At 45.4% G+C, this 27432-nt stretch overlaps 1 protein-coding gene across 36 annotated transcripts in view; it reads left to right on the top strand.

The window, feature by feature from the left end:
• The window catches only part of PCBP3 (poly(rC) binding protein 3), a 352993-nt gene that overhangs the window by 182884 nt on the left and 142677 nt on the right, over positions 1-27432 (top strand). For 35 of the 36 annotated variants that reach the window (XM_074189930.1, XM_074189929.1, XM_074189926.1 and 32 more), the window contains one exon: positions 24483-24574. The gene's annotated coding sequence lies outside the window, so the exon portion shown is untranslated. Of the gene's footprint in view, positions 1-13693; positions 14990-24482; positions 24575-27432 lie in introns of those variants that run through there. The other variant, XM_074189899.1, reaches the window with a different exon arrangement.

Here is a 27432-nt window from a genome sequence, read left to right as displayed (position 1 = left end):
CAGGAACCCAGCAATGAGCACAATTCCTGGCAAAGCAGGCAAAACAACCAAGGATGCTTCAAGTTGAATTGCCAGTTCATGTCTACCAGACTTTTGAAAGACAACTCCTGGAATTCCAGTACTTAAATGATCTTTGAGGGAGATTCCAATTCAACTTAGATATGGATTAACACTGATCTTAGCACCGATACAGACTTACTTAGATGGAGAGAAAACCACTGAACACGAAGACACCGTTATCCTTTTCCCTTTCCATCTACAGATCCCTTTTGTGACCATTTGACATGAGCCAAGAGAGACGAAAGGACCTCAAAAAGGCAATTTCTCACTTTGAGCGGCATGGTCTATGAGGTGAAAAGAACAGAGCCCTGGGTCTGAAGATAGAGGGTAAAGCTCAGATCCCACACAAGTCTAATGATTCTCCCTATCTGATAGGGTCATGTTGATTCCATCCTTATGGCTGGTGTCTTATTTGTGAAATGAGTGTGTTGAACTTGGTGTCCTTGAAGGTAGCTCCGAGCTCTGCATTGTCCATAATTTCACTCATGAGTCCTTCATGGTTATACGTTGTTACTTACCCCCATAACTCTGGAATGCTCAATTTAACAGGCTTCACCATCAGAGAAAAGTGATTGTTTGTCACTGACCTGGAGGCAAAAAAGATTCTTCTCTTATCCATCACACTCTTCAAGCCTTCACTTTTCATCTTTTTCTTTCAGTTTTCCTGCCTTGGTTCATGAAATTTGGCCCTATCATTGGAATGACTAGATCAATCCTTCCAGATTGGGACAAAAAGAGGCCATTTAAGGTAGAATAGATTACCTTTTTAGTTTAGATTTTATGTGTGTCTCTATCTGTATTTCTATTATTTTTTCTGGGTCTATTAGAATTCATTAGGTAGTTTTTTCTTCCATTCTTTGCCACCAAGTTTTATCTGTTTATTTTTTCTTTCCATTATTTATTTAATTTTTTAATATAAACATGACAAACATGATGAAAAACTAAAAAGTCATTTCTAGTAGTTAAGAGGTCAAAGGTTATGCATAACTTGTCCTCAAAGGAGGCTTTGCAGACTTCTAACAACTCCATACAACATTGCTCCAGGGCACTAATAACCAGAAGATACGAATCAAAGAACATGTGAAGCTATCCCTCCTACCTTACCCCCAGCAAACTGGACAGACTGACCAAAGATGGGAAGAGCTGGTAGTAAAGGGAAAGATGGACACACCACTACATGGTTAGTGATCTGGGGATTCATCTGACCAATCTGGAAAGCAATTTGGAGTTATGCCAATAAAGTGGCCAAAATATCTATACTCTGTTGACCAGAGAGCTCACCCCTAGTTAGGTATCCAAGAAAATAAGTGACTAAAATAATGATCCCACATCCATGAAAAATATTTATAGTAGCACTTTTTAAGAAAAGAAGATCAAAATGAAAGTAAAAATTTCTCTCAAATGTGGTTGGTTGGTTCTTGTCCTTCATTGTTGAAGAAAACCAAAATGACATCACTATGTTAGAGATGATGTTTGTCCATTTTTGAAGAAGACCACAACATCAGGGAGGTGATGCCATGACAAACACATGAATTGGATTTGGGTTGGGATGAGGTGCTGTCCCCAGCCTCACTTTCTCCTCCAGGGCCATCTGGGTCCAGTGGCCAGATAGGAATCAGGATGCCTGGAGATGGCCCTGGAGGAGAGTTACAGTATGGCCAACTGTGGCTGTTCAGACCAATATGAGTTCAGAATGTTCTCCCACATGTTGGGCACAGATACTCCATGTGAACATGACTGTGACAGAATAGCACTGGGTTCTAAGAAATGCATAAGAATAAGATCCATACAAGTATTTTCTTTTCTATTTATTATGTATTCATTTTGAGCTTATGGTGGTAAATAAGAACATTGTCTAACAATTTGCTAGCCAGTTTTCCCAGCAGCTTTTGTTGATACAGTGTATTTTCTCCAATAATAGTTTCTCTTTTGATTCTCTGTAACAACTAACTTCTGGATGCTGCTGAGAGTACAGAAGAGGAAGCATTGGGTAAGAGATTCAGAAGACCTGGCTTCAGACGTGGAGTAACTGTGTAAAACCTGGACAAATCACTTAACCTCTGATTACCACATTTTTCTCAATTGTAAAGGGGGAAATTATGACAATACCCACCCACAGGGTCATTATAAGGACCAAAATGCTTGACAAAGTGGTTGGCACACAATGGGCACTCTACAAAGGCATGCACCCCTTTGTAGTTCCATGACACACTTGGGGAAATGGTTCAGTGAATGCTCACAAATATCACCTTGACCTTGCTGTCTACTCCTTGATCATGCCTCTTTACCCTCTTGCCAGTGCTCTGGGGGATTTCTTCCCCTATGCCCACTCACCAAAATGCAGTGATACCTAGGATCTCTCTTCTTTGGCCTCCAGGTCTCTCAGCTATAAAATGATCAGGTCAGACAAGATGATCTCAGAGGGCACTTCCCAATCTGTATCCATGAGCCAATGAGTTGTCTCACTTGCTGCTGACCACCAGTAACAAGGTCAGGTCTGTCATTTTGGCATCTATGTAGAAGTGATGGATACCATTTACCTGGGACAAATAACTACTCAGCAGAAGAGGATGATGTTGGAAAGCGCAGATACCCTACTGGCTTCTTTAGAGATTGAGCCTGCCCATAGAATTAAGACAAGATGATAGATGATCCAAACCGGCTCAGCAGAGGACCAGATGGGCTGTGCTTCTAGTCAAATCTTTCTCCAACCTCACCCTTGGGAGACCAGTTTGCAAGTTACTTCTCTCTGATCCTTTGGCCAGTTACTGTCCTTGGCTTTCTGATTCCCTCTGAGATGTCAGGGAAAGCACTGCTTTCTGAAAGATGATTTCTCCTGAGGTTCAATTATGCCACTTGGCCATCCTATCCATCAAAAGTAAATATGAGAGCAAGCAGCTCAGATGAAAAAAATCCATTCCTTTCCAAAGGGATTTTAAGAGAAATGTAAGTAATGGCCTAAAAGCTTGTTGGGAAGGAGGAGGGAATGGGCTCTGCCCAGATAAGAGAGAAGACCTGATCTAATCCTGGAAAAGAGGGATGCCCTGGTGCCCTCTGAAAGAGTCAGCTTCCTTGGAAAGGTTTTTCACTTCAGAACAGCAGAGTGATGCAAAGAATGATGGTGTTGGTACTGCTATCTCCCCTTGACCCTTCAGAACATCCTGCTCCCCCTCCTACTTTTATGGGCCAAGATATAAAGGAAGCGACCCTCTACCTAGTTGTTATCATTTGCAAGAATTGCCTTTGAAAACTATTACTTGAGAAAAAGTTTTGGGGTTTTTTTGGTTTGGTTTTGGATATGTGAGTATGATAGGCTTGAGAATTGAAAAAGGAATTACATTTCTGTTGGCTCTTGGGCCCCCAAATTGTTTTATTTCCTTAATGAAATCTCATGCCTAATCTTTTTGAGATGAGCAGAAACAAGACAGAGTCTCTGAAGTGGGTTACTGTGCAGAAAATCTCCCTTCACTCCATGCAGCAGCATCTAGAGATAGACACATACTTTAGAAGAAAGAACTATTTGCGTCATTCTCTATCATATATTTTTTAAATCCCACTTGAGAGGTATGGTTAGCTTGTGCTGCAACAACAGGACTGATTACCATCTTCTGGATATAATCTGTTTCTTATGAGCTAGTGTCTCACTCTCCTCTTCCCCTCCCTCCCCTCCCAAGACCTTTCACAATCCTTTTCTTTCCCAAGGCTTAATTCAGGCATCCTGTGAAGTCTTTTACTTAATGCCCTCAACTAGAACACTTGCCTCTTTTTTTCAGAATTCCTAAAGAAGCCATTTGTCCAACTCTTATCTTTTCTTATATCCCCTCACCCTCCCTGGAGTATAAAATGTCAGCTCTTGGGGGTCAAGGGCTGCAAACAATGCCTTACATGCCATATAGTTAATTTCCATTTATTGGATTCAATTGAATTGGACTGGACTTCATTGAATTGGCGTGCAGTAATTAAAATGGATTCGACCAGATTATTCCAGGCTAAATTGAAATGGACTTGTCTGGACTGACCACATTGGATTGGCTTGGACCGAATTAGACTGCCCTGGACCGGATTGCATGTGTCTGGACCAAACAGAGTCTCATTGGACTAGACTGAATCAGACTGGACCGGAGGGAAATGAGTTAGAACAGTGTAAATAGAATGGGACGGGGCTGGGCCGAAAGGTGGGTCTAGTCAGACAGGGCTGCGTTGGACTAGCATCGATTATATTGAGCCATATTGAATGATGAACTCAGTGTGACGGATGAGAGTGGACCAGATTATACTGAGCTAGGTCAGAGCAGGACTAGACCATTCTAGAGCAGACTGGTTGGCAAATTGGACTGGCCTGGACTGAATGAATCTGATTGTTTTAGGCTGAACCAGACTAGATTATAACTAATAGTCTGCCTCTTCTTGGCACTTATTAAATTGTGACTGATAGATTATCATGTTTATAAAAGTCTTGAATAATTTAAGGGCAAAGCTTTAAGTGTTCAGCTTTAAAATGAAAAACAGCAAAATGGAATAGTGACCACCTGTGACTAGCTCCATTGTTGAAGATTGGGGGCAGAAATTGCAGCACCAAGGTGGTGAACAAAGAGACAGCAACCCAGCTGAACTCTTCCAATGGTCCCCTTTAAACAACTCTTACATTTTTGTTAAGTATTGAGTTCTTGTCTTAAAAGCTTAATTGAACAGTAGATTATTATAGTCTTTTTTAATGCGCTAAATTAAAAAAAAATCGCAATCAATTCAGCCAAACTTAGAGGGTAAGTAGGAAACTGGGGGAAAATGTTTCTCTGGAAAAGGTCACATTGTTCAACTATATAGGGAACTGAGTCAAATTTATGAAAATGTGAATCATTCCCCAGTTGATAAGTGGGCAGAAAAGGAAAATGATGTGTTGAAAGTGATGTAGAAAAATTGGGACAATACTGCACTATTGATGGAGTTGTGAACTTAGCCAGCCATTCTGGAGAGCAATTTGGAACTATGCCCTCAAAACTATAAAAATGTACATACCTTTGGATCCAGAAATATCACTGTCAACTTTGTATCCCAAAGATATCAAAGAAAAGACATATATGTCCAAAGTATTTCTAGCAGCTCTTGTTTATGGTGGAAAAGAATTAGAAATTGAGGGATGCCCAATAATTGGGGAATGGCTGAACAAGTGATGGTATATGATCTTAATGGAATACTATTGTGGTATAAGAAATGATGTTTTCATGAACTACTACAAAGTGAAGTGAGCAGAACCAGGAGAATGCTGTAGACAGTAACAGCATTATACAGTGATGGACTGTGGATGATTTGGCTATTTTCAGCAAGACAATAATCCTATACAGTTCCAACAGATTTAGGATGAAAAATGTTCTCCACCTCTAGAAAGAGAACTGATGGAGTCTGAGTGCGGATCAAAGCATAAGACTGGTAATGAAATCCTGACAAAAATACTTGAATATATTATTTAAAAAGTGATTATTTTTTAAAATATTTTATTTTAGCAATTTGATTTTTCTGCTCTTTGTAATGATTTGACTAATAGTTTATTATTAAGTTAATCTTTTTTGAAGAGCCAACTTTTGGGTTTTATTTTCATAATCTTTTTGTTTCAAATTTATCTTTTTCTCTATTAGTTTCCAGTATTTATTCTTTTGTGCTTATTTTGGGTTTGACTATTGATTTAATTTTAATTTTTAAAATTTTCATTCAGTTCATTGATACATTTTGTTTTTCTATTTTATTAATGAATGTTTCTAGAGATATAAACTTACCTGTTAGGATTACTTTCATGTTATATCTCAGAAATTTTGGTACACTTTTTCAGCATTGTCATGGTCTTTCACATAAGTCTTCCTTGTTAGTTGGGATTTTGACTCCTAGATGTTTTGTTGAATTACGATATGTAAAGGATATGTTTAGTATTTCTACATTTTTTACATTTATCTGAAGTTTCTGTGTTGCAACACACAGTCAGTTTTTAAAACAGTATTTTTAAAGTATTTATATCATATTATCATCCCATTGAGAAGCTACCATAACTCTTTGACCTTTAAATTCTCCAATTTTTTCAACTCTTTGCTTTCCTTTTAATTTTTTGTTAGATGTCTGCTTCTGAAAGAGTAGCAATAGTTAATTAATATCATCTAGGGCAATATGGTGGCACAGTGGATAGAGCACTGGCCCTGGATTCATTCTGAGTTCAAATGTAACCTCAGGCATTTTTAATAATTATTTAGCTGTGTGACCTTAGGTGAATTACTTAGCCCCATTGCCTTGCAAAAAAACAAAAAAAATTAATACCATCTATATATTTTTACAACTCATTTAAGTTTGCATTTATAATTTAGATAAAATATAATCTGGAAAATGTAATTTTAATATTTACATTGTTTTTCTTTTATGGTTGATTTAGCATAATAAAATTTCCTTGTTTATATATGTTTATATTATATACTTTGGGTTTGAAATCCTTCCTTTATTTACCTGATGCAGCATATAAATTGTGTTTTATTCTATGTATGTTTTTTCCCTTTTTAAATATGTCTCTTGCAAGCAGCAGATTGTGGGGTTCTGCATCTCATCCAATCTGTCACTCTTTTTATAAGATTGTTTCATCTCTTTTCATGTAAAGTTACAGGAGCTAGTTTTTCTCCTTTAATGCCTCTACTATTTATCCTAACTTTTCCTTTCCCCTCTTCTGTATCATCGGTTACATGAATCTACTTTGGGGCCACCCTATTCCCCTGGGCTTCCTTTCTCCCCTCCTTCCTGTTTATCAACTCTTTTCTTAGTTTTAGAATTTTACTTAATACTGATTTCTTTCCCTCCCCATCTCCTCAGTTAATAGCTTAGTTCAAAATCCCTTGTCTTCCCTTCTCTTCCTGTCCAGATTATTTTGGTAGGTTTTTATTTTCTGTGCCTTTATTAAAGAAGCCTTGTTCTTGTCATTAATTGTCTTTTCTTCTGCCTACGCTGTACTGTTATTACTTTGTTTATGATCTATATACTTTTTAATTCTTTTTTCCATCTCTTTCTGTTCCTCATGGAATTAAGGTTTCTGAAGTACCAAGTAGAGTTTCCTCTTTCAGACAGCTTGTGTTGCCACATTTTCAGGTCATGTCCTCTTTCTGTTATGTCTAAGTCTTAGAAGCATCTGTTTGAGGGAAGTGATAGTTATACATGCCTCCCTCCCGGACCTTCACCTGGACCATTCTAACTCTGTGTTGTACACTGCCCTCTTTGGTCTCACAACTTCCACCTTTATGGTTCTGGTCACTCTGAGGCCCCCAAGTTCCCTCCTCCTGAGGTAGAGTGGCATCCCTGGAAGCTAACCACTTTGAGGGGCACTGTTCTCCTTGACTTTCCTGGAATGGGCAATATTTCTACAGTACATGGTGGCTCTATAAATGCTCTTCTCCCTCTCCTTCCTCCTCCCAAATTGGACTCACTTTCCCCATCTTTTTTTTTAAGACTTTATTTATTTTGAGTTTTATAATTTTCCCTTTAATCTTCCTTCCCCCTCCCCAAAGGCAGTCTGTTAGTCTTTCCATTGTTTCTATAGTATACATGGATCCAAAATGAATGTGATAAGAGAGAAATCATATCCTTAAGAAACAGAAAGTATAAGAGAGAGCAACATCGGACAATAAGATAGCAGGTTTTTTCTAAATTGAAGGTCATAGTCCTTGGTCTTTGTTCAAACTCCACAGTTCTTTCTCTGGATCCAGATGGCACTCTCCGTCGCAGACAGCCCATAACTGTCCCTGGTTGTTGCCCTGATGGAATGAGCAAGTCCATCAAGGTGGATCATCGCCCCCATGCTGCTGTTAGGGTGGACAGTGTTCCTCTGGTTCTGCTCCTCTCCCTCAGCATCAGTCCATGCAGACCCTCCAGGCTTCCCTGAACTCCCTCCTGGTGTCTAATAGAACAACAGAGTTCCATGACACAGACCACAGTTTGCTAGGCCATTCCCCAATGGAAGGACGTTGGCTGGATTTCCAATTCTTTGCCACCACAACCAGGGCTGCTAGGAATCTTTTTGTACAAGTGAGGTTTTTCCCCTTTCTCATCATCTCTTCAGGGTACAGAACCAGGAGTGGTATTGCGGGGTCAAAGGGGAGGCGCATTTTGGTTGCCCTTTGGGCATCAGTCCAGATTGCTCCCCAGGAAGGCTGGAGTTCACAGCGCCGCCAGCAACGCGACAGCGTCCCAGATGTCCCGCCTCCCTTCCAACACGGATCGTTGTCCCTTCTGGTCATACTGGCCAGTCTGAGAGGTGGGAGGTGGCACCTCTGCATTTCTCTGACCTAAGCCCGCACCTCAAGGAGCCTCTGCTCTCCCGGCTTCCTCCCCTGCGCAGGCGCGGAAAGCCCGTCGCTCCGGGCGGCCCCTCTGGGCCCAAGGCGCAGGCGTGCTGGGCGGGCTCCTCCGCCAGGGGGCGCCGCGCGTCCGCAGAAGCGCGCCCCCCCCCCCCCCCCCCCCCCCCCCGCCTTCTGGCCTGCGCGCTGTGCCGGGATGACGTGAGGGGGGCCTGGGCGGCCCGGAAGTGGGGGCGGCGCAGCGTGGCCGCGTGACTCGCCCGGGCCCCGGAGCCGGAAGCGCCCGTGTGACCCGGGCCGCGCTCTGCGCCCCCTGGCGGCCCCGGGCAGCGGCGCAGGCCCCGGCCTCTGCTTCCCCCCTCCCCCAGGACCTCTGAGCCTCCATAGGGGGTCACGTGAGGAGAGGCCTCTCCGGGCCCAGCCCCGCCCAGCCGGCGCGACCCCGGGGCTGTGGGCGGGAGCAGGCCCCTCCCCCCAAACCCCTGTGAGTCAGGAGGCCTGGGTGGGGCCGGGGCCACGTGGGACAAGGCGCCTCCGGCTGCGGCCCCGCGACCCCAGCCATTGGCCCGGCAGGGGGCAGCGGCCTGGGTGGGGAAGCGCCGGTTCCTGTCCAGCCCCCTGGCTCCGCCTGTTGTCCTGCGGCCCCGCCCTCTGCCCTGCGTCTCCGCCCCCTCTGTCCTGTGGCCCCGCCCGTTGTCCTGCGGCCCCGCCCCTCTGCCCTGCGACTCCGCCCCCCGCCCCTGCCCTGAGGCTCCGCCTGTTGCCCCGCCCCCTCTGTGCTGTGGCCCCGCCCCTCTGCCCCGCCCGTTGTCCTGCGGCCCCGCCCTCTGCCCTGCGTCTCCGCCCCCTCTGTCCTGTGGCTCCGCCCCTGTGCCCTGAGACTCCGCCTGTTGCTCCGCCCCTCTGTTCTGTGGCCCCGCGGCTCCGCCTGTGGCCCCGCCCCTTTGCCTGAGGCTCCTCCCCCTGACCTGAGGCTCCGCCCCCTCTGACCTGTGGCCCCGCCCCTCTGTCCTGTGGCCCCGCCCCTCTGCCCCGCCTGTTGTCCTGCGGCCCCGCCCCTCTGCCCTGAGGCTCCGCCTGTGGCCCCGCCCCTCTGTCTTGTGGCCCCGCCTGTTGTCCTGAGGCTCCGCCCCCTCTGTCCTGAGGCCACGCCCTGCGGCTCCGCCTGTTGCCCTGCCCCTCAGTCCTGTGACGCGGCCCCGCCCCTCTGCCCTGCTGCTCCGCCCCCTCTGTCCTGTGGCCCCGCCCGTTGTCCTGCGGCCCCGCCCCTCTGCCCTGCGACTCCGCCCCCTCTGCCCTGAGGCTCCGCCTGTTGCCCCGCCCCTCTGTGCTGTGGCCCCGCCCCTCTGCCCCGCCCGTTGTCCTGCGGCCCCGCCCCTCTGCCCTGCGGCTCCGCCCCCTCTGCCCTGAGGCTCCGCCTGTTGCCCCGCCCCTCTGTGTTGTGGCCCCGCCCCGCGGCCCCGCCTCTCTGTCCTGTGGCCCCGCCCCTCCCTGCGGCCCCCGCCCCCTCTGCCCTGAGGCTCCGCCTGTTGCCCCGCCCCTCTGTGCTGTGGCCCCGCCCCTCTGCCCCGCCCGTTGTCCTGCGGCCCCGCCCCTCTGCCCTGCGGCTCCGCCTGTTGCCCCGCCCCTCTGCGTTGTGGCCCCGCCCCGCGGCCCCGCCTCTCTGTCCTGTGGCTCCGCCCCTGCCCAGGGGCGCATGGTCACGCGTGGGCAGCCCAGGCCTCTGCGTGAAGACGGACCCCCTCTCCTCCCCCACCCGGCCTCCCCGTCTCGGCAGCCCCCCGGGCCGGGCCGGGCTCCTCCCCGGAGCCCCCCCCTCCTCAGACCCAGGAGCCCCAGACCCCCGCCCTCCTTCCCCGGCTCTGGAGAAGCAGGGCCCGTGGGCCGGAGCCCCCCGCTCCCTGGAACCCCTCATCCGACCGAAGCTGGACAGAGGAGACCCGCGGCGCGCCTGCGGAGCAGCAGACGAGGGGCAGGGCGCGGAGGGGGCCGAGGGTCTGCAGACGCCCCATCCTCAGCCTCGCGGGGACCAGCCGCGCGCCCATTCCCCGGCCTGGGCCCCTCTGCGGCGCGCCCCCTCCCCGTTGCACGGGCGGACCTCACCGGAGCCCGCCGCGGGGGTCCTGGAGGAGGAGGCGGAGGCTGCCCCGGGGCTGCCCCGGGACCCCGATCCGCCCTAGGGTCTCCTAGCTGCCAAGCCGCTCAAGGGCAGGGACCATTGCCTTGGGTTTGGGGGGCCCAGGACCCGACGCTGGAGAGCCCTCCTCGGGGCCCAGGTGGAACCTGAGGGGACCAGAGTCTGAGTGGCTGGAGGCCACTGGGAGGGAAGGCACCGGCCTCGAGGGGGCCCGGAACGGCGGGGGGCGCCTCAGTCTCAAGGGGAGCCGTGTGGAGACCCCTAGAGCAAGCCCGGAGCAGCCTCCCATGGCCACACAGGGAGGAGTGGGAGCTGCACTGGGGGGCCCCCTGGACAGTCGGAGAAGGGCGGCTTCAGGCAGGGAGGCTGTGGAAAGGCTACCCCTGTGCCCCAGGGAGAGGCAAGGAGGGCTCCGCAGAGTGGGAACCGTGGCAGTGGGGGCCTGGAGCCGGGGAGAGGGGGTCGGTATGAGTGAGGGTTCAGGGGTGTGGGCAGAGCTGTGATCTGAGGATGACAAAGTTGGAGAAATGGAGGGAGGGAGGGAGGGAGGGAGAGAGAGAGAGAGAGAGAGAGAGAGTGTGAGTTTGGGACAAAATTAGTGATGGGTGGCCAGCTCAGAGGTGGCCACAGATCCCATGGGAGCTGCTGTTCTTGTCAAGGAGGCCAGTAGAATGGAGGAGGCGCAGAACCTCAGGGGACACATAGAGAGCCAGAAGTTAGGATGTAGATGAAGAATCGACAAAGGCGCCCAGTGCCCGAGGAGAGCCAGGAGCAAACCAAGGGAGGAGACGCTTCTCCACTGCATCCAGCGCAGCGGAGACATCGAGACGAGAACCCAGAAAAGCTCACGAAATCTGGCAATTAGGAAATAAAAACTGCAGTGGATAGATGTGAGTGAAAGGAGACGGTGGAGACCTTGCACGTTGCTGGCTCACTCAGACATAGCCAAGAGGGGGAGCTGGGGAGCATGGTAGGAACCAGTGGGGTTCTGCCTGTTGTGCCTTTAGACAGATAACAGGTGTGCCTGAAGCATCAAGGAAGCAGCCCATGGATGAGAATGGAGGGGGGTGGTCTTCTCAAGAAGACAGGAGGGTGTGGCCTTGCCTCAGCAAGGAGAAAGCTCAGTCTTCATCCGAGAAGGAGAGGCTCCATGAAGCCATCATCTGAAGCAGGGGAGGTGAGGCATAGAGAAGGTGGAACTCTCTTGGGAGGGTCTCATCCAAGGGGATGGTCAAGAGGGGTACCATGGAAGGATGACCCTGAGTAGTGGTTCCCAAAAAACACTTTAGGAACTCAACTGAATTTGTCGGGGGAAGTGAATGGAGCTGGCCGCCTACCCAGAGTGGTGCAGGGGAAAGATGGTTGTCCTCTCTTTCCTGATGGTGTAACCTTAAGAGATACCTCCCTTTCTCTGGGCCTCATTTGTAGCCTCTGCAAAATGATGAGATTGATGAGGTCTATAACTTTTAGCTGCACAGATAGCAAGAAGTTTAACCTCACCAAGTAAAGTGTTGGTCTCAGAATGCCCCAGCCAGAGGGTGCAAGAAGATGATGAAGGAAAGCAAGTCTCTTAGAATGCAGAACAAAGAGAACCTGCTAGGGAAGGTGTCAGTCAACAAACGCTTATGAAAGGTACTAAATTGGAAACAAAAGGATAGAAACTCCAAGAGGAATCAAATCTAAGCAGGGGTGTTGTTCAATAAAAGGCCATTCCCATGACAGATGTCAAGTATCTTGTGAAAAAAGTCATCACCTTCCTCAAACACAGAAGTGATGTTGCCAAGGAAGCTCAAGATATCAGTGAGAACCAGAAATTAAATGTCATTTGGCTGGGCCGGCTGGGGAGGGAATAGTCCACTTACGACCTATCCCCATAGGGTCCCTCGATAACTTGTTAAGGGGTACCACCAAAACACAGAGAAGGGGCTTCTTCCCACTGGACATTAACAGAACTATCCCTGGTATGCATGCTCTTTGGATACATTACTTGGGCTATAGGTGTCCTGCTTGCTGGAAGGAGGGGGCAGCTCAGAGATGGCACCAGCAGCTGAGCAAAGATGGCCATTCTGCCTCCACAGTCTTCCTCCCCTGAGAAAGAGTACAGTTATGGCTTCTACTTACCAGGGCATAGGAGCTGGCTACAGGTAGTGCCTGGAGAATTGACTAGGACAGATTGGGGATGGTTGCAACCTCCAAGAGGAGGAATGCTGGCTTCCTGGGCTCCAAGACTGTCTATCATTTCTCTCCCTTATGAAGCCATGTTCATCTTTCTGTCACTGTTGTAAGGAGATTGACCCCATGCTTCATTAATACTGTGGGAGTTTTTCTTGGCTAGAGAAGGGAACTGGACTTGTGATTTCAAATTCTCTGGGAATGTAAGCCAACCCTTTCCCTTCCATTTATAATCTGAGAGATCAGTCTAGAACCATGAGAGGTGAAGTCACTCATGTAGGATCATTCTTCTAGAAAGTGTCAGAAGCAGGGCTAGAAGTTGGTTATCACATGGTCTAAAAATATTGATTCTCTTCCTCTCTTTGTGATGCAATACTTATTTTTCTCTTGACTTGCTTTAGGGTGATGGGCCCTGGGATTCCTGTGTTTCCATATGTTTATTTTTTTGTGTTGGAACACTTTCCACATCTGCTATGACTATTTTACACTTCTGAAAAGTGTCGATTCCTACTGACATGGCATAGGTGATCATTTCTTAGAGCATCTTCTTCCTTTTCATTTCTAATTTCAGTAAATCTCTATCCCTCTTGGTATGTCCAATGGAGCAGAAGTCAAAGCATCCATCCAAGGTATGGCCAATCATCTATAGGGTCAGGGTGACCTTTAGACTCAAGCCCAAAGCCTTATACTTCCACCTTCTTTGACATATGTTAAGAATCTTATTTGTATCATATCCCAGTGATATTTTGCTATCACCCAAGAAAGAATCTATGAGATAAAAGGATTGTTACATGTCTTTTTTCAGGAATTGCACAGTTTGCTCTCATCCACATACACTGAGTTATTAATAAGACACTTTTATCCTTCCCTTGTTAAAACATGAAATTCCATATATAGTTCTGTTTAGGAAGGATAATAATAGAGTTAAAGACAGGCAGAACTATAATGGACTTTAAATGTTTCCTTGAAAATGCCATATTTTGTTTGAATCCTTCCTGACAACATTGGGCAAGTGGTCTGTTTTAAATAGCCATTTTCTAAGTGAACAGTAAATATTCTAGTGTTCTCACTATATTTTAAGTATGTGAATAAGTCATGAGTGTGGGACTCAGTCAAAGGCGTTGTGATAGTAAAGGCAGTGTGGGTGTTATAGTGCTTGGTTGTTTAATCATTGCTAAATAGGAAGCAAGTTGCTTTTTATACTTCTAAGACTTTTTGGCTCACCCTTTTTCTTAGCAGCCCATGTATTATTTTATTTTCTTATCTGTGTTTATGGAGGTTTTTTAATTTTAGCTTCCTAATGCGTTACAAGAAAGTACATAAACACATAACTTGGAAGGATTCTTGGTGTTGTTTTTGGTGATAAATCTGTGATGCCTTTTGTTAAGAAAGATGAAATAAAGTGTGTCTGACTAGAAGTTATAAAAATGCTTTACTGGTAATTTCTGAAGCATTTGAGCCAATGATGACATAGCTCATTGGTCCCAGAGACACAGAAAGGTAGAATATCAGTCAGTTGTGTACCTCCTTTATATAAATAGGCTATCTCTCATTATCTTTGTAATGCACAAGCTTTGGGGTCCTCTTTGGATTCAACTTGCATTTTTGTTGTGTTGCATTTTCTTCCACCATATAAAACCACCTGAAATCTTTGAATATTCCCTGTTTGGAATCTTCTCTCAACTCTGATTACTTTTCAAGCTTCTGTAGTCAAATTGGGATGGCCTGAACCATGAAATGCCTCCTATGACATGCAGACTGTGATTTTTCTGGTCTACTTTTGTTGGCTAGATCCAGGTCTTCAGATTTCTTTTTGTTGTCTCTCATTTACCAAAGGGAAATTCAAGATTTCTATAGTGTGTACCAGTCAGATGCTGATGTTATCTTTCAGGGCCTTCTACACAGCCTCAAGAGTGCTCTCTAGTTACTTGCATCGGGAGGCCATTCAAACATCCATCCTTATGGTTGGCCCTCATGATGGTGAAAGCAACATCCAGATTCTTTGAATTTTTCTTTCTAGAATAGTTGGTCTACTTGATGGATTCATGTCATCCTACTCAAAGAGGGATTTTTGGAATTCCAGTCTAAGTATGTCCTCCTTTTCAAAATCATTTGAGATATGTTCTTTGATTTTTTTTATTTTTCCCATTGATTTCATAATTATCCTCTTTGAATTTTACCTCAACTGAAGATTTTCCTCATTTTTTCCTATTTAGAGTTCAACTCATCTCTAATTTCATGAAGTTCCTTGTGTGACTTGGAGTTGGCAAGAGAAGGGGTATGAAGATCTCACTTATAACTGGTGAGATGTTTGGTCATGGGATAGAACAAGCACGAAATGGGAGTAGTCATGTCACCAGTACATTTCATGAATCCACTTGCTTTGCCCAATTTAGTGGAAATATTTGGTCATTGGATCATAAGGTCCTAGGCCTAGACCTTAGAAGGCATCTAATTCAATCCCTTCATTTTACAGATGAAGAAACTGAGGGCCAGAGAGGCTAAATCAATTCATGATTATAGATCATAACTAAAAGTGATTTCAGAGATGATTGAATTCAAGTCCCACATTTTATAGGCAAGGAAACTGAGGCCCACAGGACTTAAGTGACTTACCTAAGGTCACACTAGTAACAGGCAATGCATTCCAGTTTCTAGACTGTTGAGCTGGTGGTAATTTTGCTCTTTTCACCTGGCATATGTGTTTTATTCTGGTTCTCTTACCAAAGCATGAAAGAATATCATGTACTCCCTGTTCTCCAGGTCAAACCGATTATCTCAATGGTTTCAAGTAGAGTCAGGTGGGATTTGTCAGTCCCCCCATCTTTTTGACTTTGAGAAATAGTTGCATCCCACTGGTTGGGGCTCAGTTTAGCAACCTTTGCCAGACCAGGCCATAGTGGGAACCATAGCAGTTTAAGGGCATGTGACGTCCCCACAGTACTCCAGCCGGGCAGGCATTTCCCTTCTTTTCCATTCCTTCCTACTCCCCTCTCCCCACTCCATGAGTCTTGAAGACACTGAGCTGGATTTTGGAGGAGTTGTTATTATAGCTACATTTTCATCTTTCTCTTTGGAGTTAGGTAGAATTTCCTTCATACAAGGCAATGCTGCTGTTGTTGCTATATTACCTTCTTTATTTTCCATAAATGCATCTTGTAATTCCTGTCCACTTAGTGACCCCATACAAAATTCTTCTTGACATTTCCTAGAATTGAATAAAGCATAGAAAAGCCAAAGGCCAAAATTTTGTAATGCATTTTTAAAAATAATCTGCTTAGATTTAACCAAATAGTCCTAGACATTCCCAGAGGCCTTCCCTATTTCTGTCACCTGCCAGCCCAGCTCATCTCCACAGAAAGAGCTTCAGAAAAGTCAGTGGCAGGAACAGTCAGCCCAGATTCTTGGATGGGCCTGGGCCAGGCCAACAAAGCATCATTGGGCCAGGAGGGAGAGAAGGTGCTGAAATGACTTCCTAAGCTGGTTTAGTAAGGCGATAGGAGAAGCTTCTGGAAGAATTAATTAACTCCAGGCCTGTAAACTGACCTAATAAGCAGCCCATTGGCAAAGGAAGCCTTCATCTACCTTTGAGTTTTCTATGCCTTAAACCTGTTGGGGATCAGAATTCCTAATGTCATTTGGGGGTGGGGAGAAGGTTCTTCTATTCCTTTACTCACAGAGCTAGAAGATACCATTAACTATGAAAGATGTCAGAACATTTTATAGAGGAGCAGAATATACCTTGCCACACACACCAGCCTCCAACACCATTCTTGATCCCTTGAAGAAGTTTGCTGAACAAGATTTCCTTCAGTAAAGCTTTACTAGGTAGTCACGGTCCAAGATGCACCCATTTGGGATACAGGGATTTGACTCTATGGACTTCTGACTTCACCTGACAAGCATTTCTCTGTATGTATGGGGAATAGTTTGAGAATATCAGGTAACAACCTTGGTCAGGTTAACAGAGCTTCCATGAAGCCATTTTTGAAGTGCATACCTGGCGTATGGTTTTACAAAGTTCTCTTAGAGTAGTGATAACCTTGTTTAGCATATTATCCTCCTCCCTTTAAAATGAAGAAAAGGATAGAAGTGATTCTCCTTGCAGTTTTCCTATCTCCTCTTCTCACGTTTCCATAGGATATCAATGTTTACTGAGGGTGATATCATTATTTTCATTTATTTCTTCTATCTGTGCTGTTTGTCTTCATTTATCTTTCCTTTCATCCTTCCTTCCTCCATTTACTTTCTTTGTTTCTTTTTCTTTCTCCCTCCCTCCCTTCCTTCCTTCTTTCCTTCCTTCCTTCCTTGAATAGGGATAGAAGTCCAAGACTGAGATGGATAGGGTGATGTCATAATGTTAGAGCTTGAAGGAGTATCTTGAGAAGTTTCATCACATGTTACCCTCATCAAATAGCTCCAGACTTTGATTAATCTGTCTTGATTTATTCCTCAGTGTTTGGCATATTATCAACTGCAAATTCTCTCCCATTCTCAGTGATCATAAAAGTTCAAATGCCATTATACAAATCACGTTCCCCAGTTCTCATTGTCTGCTTCTTTCTTCCCTTTCTTCATGTCCAAAGCCTAATAGCTTCAACTCTAAACCTACCACCCTCTCTGTTCTCTCTAGAATGCTTATGTGATAATTAATAAACTTGCTCTCATCTTAAACCTTTTCCCTTTTGCACTCTCTCAGTCTTTTGGTTTTCATTGATCCCTAGCTACCTCCTGATAGCTTCTTTGGCCATCTTGTCCAACATTGTTTAGATTTTCACTCATAAGAGAGTTGAACTACTCCTTACTGTCCATTTCCACTTGGATTATTCGTCCACTATTACTCAGAAATCTATCTTCCTTTGAGGTTTATTCAGTCCAAATTATCACACAGAAAGGTGCTAAGGGCTGTCATCTAGCATCTTCCAGGACATTCTCCTTCCTCAATGTTCAGTGCCTGACTTAGTCTTTCCTGCCTTCATGCTAGGGAACTTAAACATACATATCGCCCTTTTCAATACTCAAACTGATTTCCTGAATTTACTCATTTCCTATGACCTACTCCTATACGTTGCCTGACATATTCTTAATCTTGCCATTATGTATGGGTTCTACTTCCATGCTTCATGTTAACTCTGAAATTACTTTATTGATCATGTTTTTTTATCATCCAATCTTTCTGCCTTATAGCACTGAACCTCTGCATGTCATCCTCAACATGACTGCCATTTCCTCCATCCCTCAATTCTTTCCCAAATCATTCTTTCCTAGGTACACTCTCTTCCTTCCTTTGTCTTGATTTTTTGTGATTCAGTTCCAATTCATGAACTCCAGACTCTAGTCTCTTTATCCCTTATCCTATCATCGATCATGCTAGACCACAATCTTGAATTACTCCCATCATCCACTGCTTCTATTCTTACCCACATGTTGCTGAATAAAGCTATAGAAAAAACACAAATCTGTCTGGGTCCATAACCAATTTATGTTATATAATTTCAACTGGAACTAGAAAATCTTTTTATAATTCATTTATCAATTCATTATTCCACTCACCACAGGAGTTTTTCAAAACATTTTCATCACTCTTCAAACCTCCATTGCTCTCCTTCTTTTCCAACCTCTCAGTAGAGAACTTTGCCTCTTATTTCACTGAAATTTAAAACATTCCTTGTGGGCTCTCTCTTTTCCTCTTCTTCTCATCTCATAGCACTCAGATATCTTCCATCACAATCTCCTCCTTCATATGAAGAGATGGCCCATCTCCTTGCCAAAGCAGACATTTATATGCACAAGTGATCCCACTCCATCCCATCTTCTCCAGCAGATTACCCCTTCTGTCATCCCCACTCTTTCATTTATCTTCAGGCTCTCACTGTCCTTTGACTACTTCCCTGCTTCCTGTAAACATTCCCACACATCCCTCCTTCAAAAAAAACACATATCATCACCCCCCCCCCCAATCTGGCCATTGCAACATTCCTACATGTCTCATCTCTTTCAAGGCTAAACCCCTTGAAGACACCTTTCCTAGTTGGTGCCTCCTCTTGTCTTTTCCCCCATTGTAAGCTCTTTGTAGACTGGATCTGGTCTTATTCAATGTAAATGATTGTCCAAAGCTCTCATTGACCTTTTCTAAGTCTCCATCCTTGACTTCTCCATAGTCTTGGATATTATTGACAGCCCTTTCCTCCTCTTCCCCCCACTCCTCTTCTCCAAGTTCTGCTCCCATGGGTCTCCCTGCTCTTTCTCCAGGTCCTTGCTATTTGACAAGTCGTGCCTGAGTCTGCGGGTCTTCTCTAGGCACTGTCCTGTATCCTCTTCTCATCTCTCTCTGTGATCTCTCACTTAGGGATCTCATTAGCTCCCAAAATTCTAATAATTATCTCTATACTTATGATTCTCAGATCTATTCATCAAGTTCTAACCTCTCTCCCACTTTCCAGTTTTGCTTCACAGACTTCGTCTTGGACATCTTAAACTCAGCATGTGCAAAACAGAACTTATTATCTACCCCTCCCTGAAACAGTCCGCTCTTCTTTTAATTTCCTGTTACTTTTGAGGTTACCAACATCTTCCTAGTCATCCAAGCTCACAAACTAAATATCTTTGCTTTCTCCCCTGGGTTTATCTCTTATGTCCAATGACTTTAAATCTTGTCATTTCTTTCAAATCCATCCCCAAACACTTAATAATTGCCTAGCTGTGGGACCTTGGGCAGGTCACTTAACCCCATTGCCTTAAAATTTAAAAATATATTTTTTAAATCTTGTCATTTCTCTTTGCACCTTATCTTTAGAATCTGCCCCCCCAACTTTGCCCTCACCTGGTGTAGCCCTCCTCCTCTCATCCCTAGACTATGTCCATAGTCTACCTGCCTCAGCCTCTCCCCTTCCAATCCTATGAGTCCCCAAAGTGATCTTCCTAAAGTTAAGGTCTGACCATGTCATTCCCCTAGTTCTTGCTTTTAAATAAACTTCAGTAGCTCCTAATAAATATTAATCTTTTGGTTGGGCTTCTCAAGCCCTTCCTCACCTCTGGTTGGTGGATTGGTTCTTGTCCTTCATTCTCAAAGAAGACCAAAACAGCATCACTACGTCAGAGACAAGTTGTAAAGTTATTAACTGTGGCTGACCAGACCACTAGGAGCTCGGAATGCTGTATCACAGGTTGAACACAAATAGTCCATGTGCACACTTGGGGTAGTCTGCTCAACTTAAACATCTCACATTTCCTTTGAGCTGCTTCCATTCCACCTTGCTCATGGAGCACAGCACCCTCTCTGATGAGGGCATGCCCTGCTGGGCAGTCCTGGGCCAGAGATTCCCATGCTGAACAGTCAATTCCAAAGTTCTTCAGAGAAACTTTCAGGGTGTCCCTGTATTGAGGGAATTCTCCATAAAATAGCATTGAACAACATGGCCAACCCATCAGAGTGGTGCTCCCCACTTTTCTGCTGTCCCTCTCTGGGCTCCTCTCCACATAATCTGTGATCCAACAACATGGTTCTTCTTGCCTGCCCTTACACAGCCACTCCCTCTGTCTCTGGTTTCCTGGCTTCCTTTGAGATTTGACTCACATCTCACTTCTTGGAGGAAGGTTTTCTCAGGTCCCTCCACTGCTAGTGTCTTTCCTCTGAGATCAGCTCCCAGCTTGGCATTGGTCTTCTTTATGAGTAATTGTTTGTCTTTTGTGTCCCCCATTAGACTGTGAGCATCTTGAGGACAGAGGCTGCTTTTCTCTGAATATCCATCATTAGCCAAAGTGCCCAACAATGCTTGCTTAATAGATCCTTATTTATTGATGGAAAGGTCAGGGCATGGAAGCAAGAGAAAGGATTTTTCAGTTGAGGCAGGTTTGAATTGGAATCTCAAGGATTCAGGGAGCAGACAATTCAGTATATTCTCACTAATGGCCCCTGAGCTGAGATAGATTTGGGTAGGAATTAGGAATTTGGACTGAGAAGGAGATATCCAAGTGTGATTGTTTAATGAGTGCCCCTTGGGAACTCACCCTAGCTCTTTAATATGTCGGTGATTAGTGATGGGTGCTCATAACTTTTTCTTTAAATTTTTATACAAGTCTTTATTTACAACTTGTTTCACAACTGTACACTTTTTGCAGCCTCGAAACTATTAATGTAATCAATGGAAAAATGTAGTTTCACTAAATCTTATTTGAGTTTTCATGTCCATTTACATATATTTTATATGCATACATATAAACAGACATATCCTTAATAATATCGTAACAATTGGGCAGTTATAAGACTAAAATGAAGACAAAAAGCAACACAATAATTCAACATATTACAAATCCATTTCTGACAAATTTCTGAACAGTTTGGGGCATGGGGAGTGGTAGTACATTAGTCAAGTTTTAATGAAGACTTTCAAACAAGTTCCTGCTCAGAAAATAAAAGTGCACATAACTTTTAAGTAATCTCTTTTTAAAAAAAAAAGACAGCCAGTTGGAACAGATGTGAAGTGGGATATGTTGCTGGTGGGCCAGGACCCTTTTGGGACCTGGGCCACACGCTGCCAGGTGAGGTCCTGACTGGCTGAGGAACATTCACACAACTCAGCAGACTCTAGGGGCATATTGGTGGTCCTCCATGACTGACCATACCAACACCAGGCATAGGGTGCCTGGACCTATGGGTCTCCCACCCCTCCAGAGTGGCCTTGCCCTGGGGCTGTCACAAGATCCGACTTTTCTCCTCCCTGTACCAGTCTCTGGTCCACAATGTGGGGCAGAGCTTGTCTAAAACTGTAGAAAGAACAGCTAATAAATAGTTTGTAGCTCTTCCCAAACATCAAAGTGGTCAGGTAGTCAACCTCAATCTGTCAACATCCCAAACCGCTAGAATCTGTATTAATAATATGAACAATACTAATAGTTGTGACACTTGTTGACACCTTCCTATCCCTCTCCCCTCCCTCCTCCCTTTCTTGTCTCTTTTTGTCCTCCTTTTCTATGAATCCTTGTGATTGCCATGTCAAAGTTTTCCTTGATTGGAATCTTCCCCTGCATCCATGCCCTTCTCTGTCATTGGAGTCCCCCAATCTCATCTCTCCTAGGTCCCTTCCCTTCCATTGTGCCCTGATTCTCCCTTGTACCCCGCAGAATGGACTCAGAATACCTGACCTTCACAATAATGCCCTGAGATTCTGCAATGACTTATGACTCCAGCATCATCAAAGATGGAATGTCTAGAGTTGGGAGTTTTCTTTCTTCATGAAGTCTTAGGATCTAAAGGACCAAATGCCTAAAAACTAGGATTCAGGAAGAAAGAGGGTGTCCTTTAATGGTGTCCCCATTGAACTCTGCCTCCTTCAAGGGTGACCAAGTCTTCTTGTCAGGGCAAAAATGTTGATTTTAATGCTTTTTGTAGTGGAAACTTCCAGGTGTCAGCTCAAAAAAACTTTTAATTTGATCTCATCTCCCCAAAAGGACACTGTCTTCACTCCTGGGGTGTCCACCTGAGGATATGTCAGCTCTGCTCATGGATGTGAGCCTGGTTTTTCTCTGTTAATCTTTGTCAAGAGGGGATGGCTTCAGGTCACTGATTTCCAATTCTGTTATGTTGACTTGTCTGGGGAAAGTCGCTTTCTTAGCTGTCTGCCTTAGAAGCAGGAATGTGTGTCTGGAACATTCTCTGAAGGAGATAATCATCAGTCTGCTTTTCTGCTCTCCTGAGCCTTCAGGAAGAGGCCTAATGGTTCATTAAGAGCAGGTAAAGATTGACTACCAGTCTCACCTATTCATGAGACAAGCATGCACACACACACACACACACACACACACACATACACGCACACACACCCCCACCCCCCACCCCCACCCTCTGAGTGTATGGATGCTCCTGCATAGATGAGCGCTTCTTGGCCAGGCTGTGCCCAGGAGGTGATGTGACAGGGATGAAGGCTCTGTCCTTTGAAGATGATTTGTTCTGATGGCTTGCTCACTGAGATATTAAATCAGGGCTTCTGTCTGTGTAAAATGTAGAGAGAGTGGAGTGATGGGAGCAGAGGTCACAGAGAGAAAGCGTCCTTCTGTGTCCCTCTCTATGTCCTCCCCTCCCCCCAGTTCTCCTTCTGAGCTGCAATTTCCATTGAAGAAGAAAAGTCCAGGATATTCATTCCCTTGAGTTTCATTAAGTTCCCCAAATCTGCAGCCCCTACAGAACATTTAGACCCAGCAGGGCAGTGGGAAGAGGCCCCCATTGCTGGCTGAGTGTTGCCCGCGACCTGGGGCTGTGTCATCAAAGACTGCATGGCATGACCTCAGATTCTGCCAGCACTGCCAATGATGTAATGACTTTTGTAGGATGCAGTGTCCTCTCAAAGTTTCTAAAGTAATAGATGTTCCAAAAGCACCCCCCCCGGATCACAGGATTGGACCATTTTCTTCCTAATGGCTCTGTCAGGAAGAGGGTCTGGGAGGTACCAGGAAACATGAATTTTTAAGGAGACTTTGAAGAATTTTTCTACTTTTTTGCAAATCGCATTGAAGATATGGCTGCTGTGATGACTTGTAAGATAGTGAGTGCCCTTTTGACTTGATTAATTTTTAAAATTGCATCCAAAAAAGGAAATGAGGAAATATTCTCATCAGAAACAAATGGCTGACAGTGCAGCTTTTATGGGCTCCTGACCATCACCCACTCTGCCAGTCTGTGAGGCTCTAGAGTTCAGTCCTTATCCCAAACCCATGAAACAGAGGAAAGAGTCTGGACTAGGCCAATGGGCCTGGCTCCCTGGTACTGCTGGGGGGCTGGCCTCTATGTAAAGAGAGCAGCCTTCCTAAGAGGATCTGTCTCCCCGACCCCCCCACCACACACACAAATAATTGAGACTTTTCACAGCTTAGACTGACAGCTGGCACACTGTTGGTTTGTGTGTGGGTGCCACCTGTGATTTCATGGAAACAGATCCCAAGGAAGACTTTCAATTAATACAGGTCACAATGGTTTTAGTGCAGTCTAGAACACTGATAGAAGCAAAGAAACTTGTTCAAGAGTCCCATAGCCTGGATGTACCAGAGGGTGGATTTGAACCCAGGACTTCCTGGTTTGTGAAGGCAACTTTTTGTCTATGACACCTCTACACCGTTTATTGCTCTGTTCAAGGGTAACAACTCCTCCATTGGAACCTCTGATGCTCACAAGGGGCTTCAGGGAAATGAGGAGTGCTCCTGCACAAGAGTGCATCTGATTATCACAATACCCTTGAGGGAGGCTAGAGGGGTAGATGTTATTATCCTTATTTGATAGATGAGGAAACTGAGTTCAACAGCATAAGGTCCTACTAGTAAGTTTCTGAGGTCAGATTTGAACTTGGGTTTTCCTAACTCCAGACGTGGTACTTTGTCCATCCTTGATGCAGTTACTCCAGAGGGTTGTAATGGGGGAAGCAAGGCAGGAATGAGAAGGGTGGTAAGAGAGGAGGTTATGGTCAATTCTGGGGACCTTTGCAAAACCCACTCTGCCTCCCAGAATGATTTCTTTGAACTATTCCAGGGGCCTTGTCCAAAACCCTCTTCCACATGTCATGCTAAAAACCTTTCTCTGGGTACCATAGGAGGCAAGTCCACGGAGTTCAGAGATGGTCCCACAGGTTCCTTTGATGCTGACTGGTGTCAGACTTCTTGTCCTCTTCTCAGGTGGTGATCTTCCCTTCCTTTGGCCAATGTCTAGTGCATTTCTCCCGAGTCTTTCGCTCCCCACTGCTGTATCCCTTTAGCTGAAGCCCCAACATGTTCAACATCCTGAAGCTAATGTTCCACTTTGTCCCCAGGTCCCTGTCAGCTGCACAGATACTGATCATTGGCTCTGCTGAATACCTATGTGAGAAGACCTAGACCCCTGGGAAGCTCCATCTGGATCTAGGTGAGTTGGGAGCTTGGGGCCTTTGCCTCTTTGGCCCAAAGTAGTCCAGTACAAGAGACATCACTCTTTAGTATATGTAGGTGCCAGCCCCCCTGTAAGAAATAATGGAAGTTTCAAAACATGGTCAATGAAAGCTGTAAGAAAACTACACACAAGAGCCCTTTGCTGGGGTTGGAGAGGGGTAGGGTAAGGGCAGGAGGTTATGATCACAGTTCATGGTGATGATCATTTACATCTCTTTAGCAAGGGTCACCAAGTTAGGATGAAGCTTACCCCATTTTGCAGATAAGTAAGCTTGGGTCAGGGCAGAAAGCCATTGCAAAAGTTCTGGACAAGTAATGGACTAAAGTAGGGTTTCGATTTTTTCACTATTTGGTGACTGTGGCCTTCCTGTCACTATTGAGCCCCCATCTGTGGTCTTTGCCTGGAGGGGCAAATCCCTTTTTGTACTTCTAGTACCCTCAGGGCTTGTCTCCCATGACTTCCTTTCCCTGCTTGTCCCTGCCAACCTGAAGGGTGGCTGATCTCCACTACCTGAGAACTTCTCCAATTTTTCCTCTTCTCTGCCTTGATTTGTTCATTTATTGAGTCACTGATCTGTTGATTCATCCATGGAATCATTATTTGGTTCCCTTTGGTTGAGTCCCCTTCCTTGCTTCTAAACCCCTTCTCAGAGACCACATCTTCATTTCCTGAAGCCCCCAACAGGTTGTGATTCCTTCAGAATGCTTGTCCCACTTCCCACCACTCAAATCCCAGGTTTTCCACATCTTCTTTATGTTCTAGATATTTGTCTACCTGGCTGTCAGAACAATGAATATTTGAATGAGAGTTCATCTCTGTGTGACTGTCCCCAAACCCAATGTGAGGCCTTTTACTTAGATGCCTGACTCTAGCATCACCTCATGCCATGGACCATAGACTTGTGCCAGCTCTGCCAGCTTAGAAAGAATGATGTTTGTCCTTTGTTCTCAAAGAAGATCATGACATCAGTGAGGTGACATGACAGCCATGACAAGCATGTGAATTGAATTTGAGTGAGTGGGACTGGGCCAAATCCCCAGCCTTATGTCTCCTCCAGAGACACATGGGTCCAGTGCCCAGATATGAATCCGGGCGATTGGAGTTGGCCCTGAATGGGAGACAGAGTGAGGTGACTTGCCCAAGGTCATGCAGCTAGTAAATGTCAAAGCTGGATTCAGAATCCCATCCTCCTGACTCCAAGGCTGGTGCTTATCCACTGTGGGTAAGGTGATGGGTTCAAGGGTTGGCCCAGTGCGAGATGTGCTGGCTTTGAATTCAGAGGTCTGGGTGAGAATACTGGCTCTGCTACTTACCACTGAGGCGGGTCATCTGACTTGTCTGGCCCTCAGTTCTCTCCTCAGGAATTACTGGGACAAAAATGTAAGAAAATGGTGGTGTGAGACTAGATGATTATTAAGGTCTCTTCTGATTTCTAGTCCATGATTCTATGAGTACAGAGAATGTCCTTACCAGCAAGATACCCCCTGGCTGATGAATGAGAACAGGAATAATGAATGAAAGAGCTTATGAAACACTTACTGTATGCTGAGGCCTTTACCAAGGGAGTAAAGTGAGATAGGCCTTCTCTCAACCAGTTCCGTTCCTTGTCAGAAAGGTTCAGCAAAAAAGGTGAAAGGGAAGGCCCAGGGGATCTCCTGCCCACAGCAACCCATGAGTCAAATGCAGTACAGAACAGAATCTAAACGGTTCTCTTCTGCCCTGCAATGCTGGTGGCAGAGAAGGCCCACTAGGGTAAGACTCAACTTCCCTAAATTCCTTTAAACCCATGTGATACTTAGTGACTTCACTGCAGAGGCAGATGCAGAACATTACCATTGCTGTCATTGTGTCAATCATGTCTTACTGTCTGTGAGGTTTTCTCCCATTTGGAGCTTTCTTGGCAGTTACTGGTTTGCCATTTCCTTCTCCAGCTCCTTTTACAATGACATACCCAGGGTCACTTAGCTAGTAAGTGTCTGGAGGCCAGAACTGAACTCTGGTCTTGCTAGCTCCAGGCCTGTTGTTCTATCCACTGAGCCATAAGCAGAATTAGAGTGAGTGAAAATTTCATTGGAAAATGAAGGTTAGAGAGATAATGACTTGCAGAATTTTCAGGATTGTCACCCCTGAATAGGAACCTCTGAGACACCACATCCAATCCCCTTAATGTCCAGAAACCTGTGGTCAGCCAGGGGCTAAGAAGAGCCAGGATTCTAGCCTGGGACCTTGGAGACCAGATAGAGCATCATTTGCTACACCTCCATCCTGTGATGATACAATTCTGATTTTATCTCAAGTAGGACGTTTTCCGTTTGTGTGTGTGTGTGTGTGTGTGTGTGTGTGTGTGTGTGTGTGTGTGTGTATAAGCTCTGTCCCTGGAGAGCAGCTTGCCTTTCCCATGGCTGACAGACTGACCAACCCCAAGTCCCCACTCTAAGACCTTCTAGCTTTCTGGGGTTCACCACAGTCTCCATTTGGATCAGTAGGTTGGTTGTTGCTCTTTGTGCTTATAGAGCCAGGGTCCATGTGTGGGGTATCAGACTGAGACGAGTCAGACTCATAGGAGCTCCGAAGGCTCTGCCACAGTTGGGTACACAGCGAACATTTGGGGAGCTGTCTAAATTTGCACAACTCATGTTCTTTTAAACAACTGCAATTCTGCTTTGCTCAGTCCATGGCCTTGGACTGTTTTATTTTTGTATTTGTATGACTGGTACTCACTAGGCTCTTAATCAGTATTATTAGTAATACTAATAAATAAAATAACTAAACATTTTTCTGGGCAGCTGAGTAGTACAGTGGACAGAGTACCATGTCTAGCATCAGAAATACTC

This window comes from Macrotis lagotis, chromosome 5, assembly GCF_037893015.1.
Source record: "Macrotis lagotis isolate mMagLag1 chromosome 5, bilby.v1.9.chrom.fasta, whole genome shotgun sequence".
Lineage (NCBI taxonomy): Eukaryota > Metazoa > Chordata > Mammalia > Peramelemorphia > Peramelidae > Macrotis > Macrotis lagotis.
Note: the sequence above shows the minus strand (reverse complement) of the source record. Positions and strands in the feature narration are given on the sequence as shown.